At 33.7% G+C, this 2189-nt stretch overlaps 1 non-coding gene across 1 annotated transcript; it reads left to right on the top strand.

Annotated features, from left to right (window-relative positions):
* The first annotated feature begins 953 nt into the window (after nt 1–953).
* LOC144372471 (U6 spliceosomal RNA) lies at nt 954–1056 on the top strand. The gene has a single exon (XR_013432471.1). It is a non-coding gene; the product is annotated as a U6 spliceosomal RNA (small nuclear RNA).
* Nucleotides 1057–2189: the final 1133 nt, after the last annotated feature.

A 2189-nucleotide genomic window follows, 5' to 3' on the forward strand; every position in this document is an offset into this window, starting at 1 on the left:
CTTAGCCAGATCCTGTCTCTAAATAAAATTTTTAAAAGGGCTGGGGATGTGGCTCAGTGGTTAAAGTGTCTATGGGTTCAATCCCTGGAATCCAAAAAAAAAAAATTCAGTATTGTGATTCACAGTCCAATTAAGTCTCATGAGTTTGCCTGAAGACCATCTGAAGGGCACATGGCATGTGTTGTTAGTTTCGCTAAAAGCCATGGTACAACCACTCCACCTGTGATTGGCTACCATGTTGTCCTGATGGAAAAGCATAAGAATATGAAAATAGTGACCAAAATTGAAAGAATATAAATAGGCATGGGTGCAGTAGCTCTGTCTCCAAGATGGGACAATGGTCTTTATGTAAAAAAATCTGGAAGATTCTGGCTCAATATATCCATTTGTCTATTAGAAGTTTTGTGAGATTGAAGGGCATTAGTGGAAGGAAGCAGATAAAAGTCCAGTTAAAATATTTTTGAACATTTCAAACATCTATTAAAGTTTGCCATTTAAAAAAATGTGAAATAGAGTAAAATCTCCCCACCCATCTTACCCTTAGATTCAGTTTCATCCAGCCTTCCAGCCAGAACCACACATTTTTTGCCTATCTTTTAATTTCTTTATGAATATGGAAGTAATATTAATATATATTTATCTTTCCTCCTTTGGAATATTAAGGAAGTATATTATACATAATGTTCTTTGGATTTTTGTTTTGTGTTGTTTTTAGTACCAGGGATTTAACCCAGGAGTGTTTTTACCATTGACCACATCCCTTTCACTTTTTATATTTTAAGACAGGGTCTCACTGAATTGCTTAGGGCCTTGCTAAGTTGCTGAGGCTGGCTTTGAACTTGTGATCCTCTTGCCTCAGCCTCCCGAGTCACTGGGATTACTGGTGTGTGCTACTATATCTGGCTATAATATTCTATACTCTACTTTTCTCCATTAAAATATATTCTGGGTGCTTGCATCAGCAGCAGATATACTAAAATTGGAATAATACAGAGAAGATTAGCATGGCCCCTGTGCAAGGATGACATGCAAATTCATGAAGAGTTCCATACTTAAAATATATATATATTCTGGGGGCTGGAGTTGTGGCTCAATGGTGAAGCGCTTGCTTTGCACGTGTTAGGCACTGGGTTAGATCCTCAGTACCACATAAAATAAATATACATATTGCATTTATCTACAACTGAAGAAAAAGTATATACATGTGTATATATATACACATATATATATATCCTGGAATTTTGTCTAATTGTATATTTTCCCTTGTATTGATTACTGTGCATCATAATTTATACCATAATTTATATAACCAATCCTCTATTGATGGACATTTAGATTTAAAAAATTCCTTCACTTTTGAAATTAATGCTGTGATGAATAGCCTTGTACATATATTACTTATCTGTAGGTTATATTCCCATAGATGGAACTGCTAGATCAAATAGTATTTGAATTTTTAAGTTTTTAGATGTTGCTAAATTGTTCTCTATTGGCAAACCCAAATATTTCAAAGGTGTTAATTTTGAAAGTCCTTTACAACGTTCAACTTGCTATAAAGATTTTTCTTCACATGATCAGAGGAAGGAGGAAGAGGTAATATTTTTGAGATCATTTTCATAAGCAAATTCAAAATTCTTTACTAAATAAAAGAAGAAAATAAAAGCAAATTGTTTTACTATGTATCATGTGTCGTCCTTGATTATTTATATAGATGAATCCTCCCTATAATTCTGAACTTGGTTGTATTGTTCTTACTCAAAATGCAAAGACAAGTCTCAGAAAGATTAAATTAAATATTCTAAGGTTTTGCTAAAGTTTGCTCCACAGAATACAAAAGCTTTTTTCTTCTTTCTTGAGGGGAGAGACATGTCTCTAGCTGTAGAGATGCTCTTATTATGATAAGAATCATATGAGCAGTGGTAGTCAATACATTTTGTCCCTGATTCTTGTGTTAGGATGAAGAGCCAGGATGATATATGCTGATCATCAAGTTCTGATTCACCCAAAATTTAGCTAACCTGTGAGACTCACTTTCAGAAGATGGAATCAAGTTAAATTCTCTGGAATAGAGATTTTTCATAGTTCTGTAGAATATCTTATCTAATAATAGCATTTTCTGCTATACAATCTAAGATAAGGCAATCAGATTATTTTCTTGAGGATATAAATTAATTGCTGGCAGTAGTCAG

This window comes from Ictidomys tridecemlineatus, unplaced genomic scaffold (genome assembly GCF_052094955.1).
Source record: "Ictidomys tridecemlineatus isolate mIctTri1 unplaced genomic scaffold, mIctTri1.hap1 Scaffold_108, whole genome shotgun sequence".
NCBI classification, from domain to species: Eukaryota; Metazoa; Chordata; class Mammalia; order Rodentia; family Sciuridae; genus Ictidomys; species Ictidomys tridecemlineatus.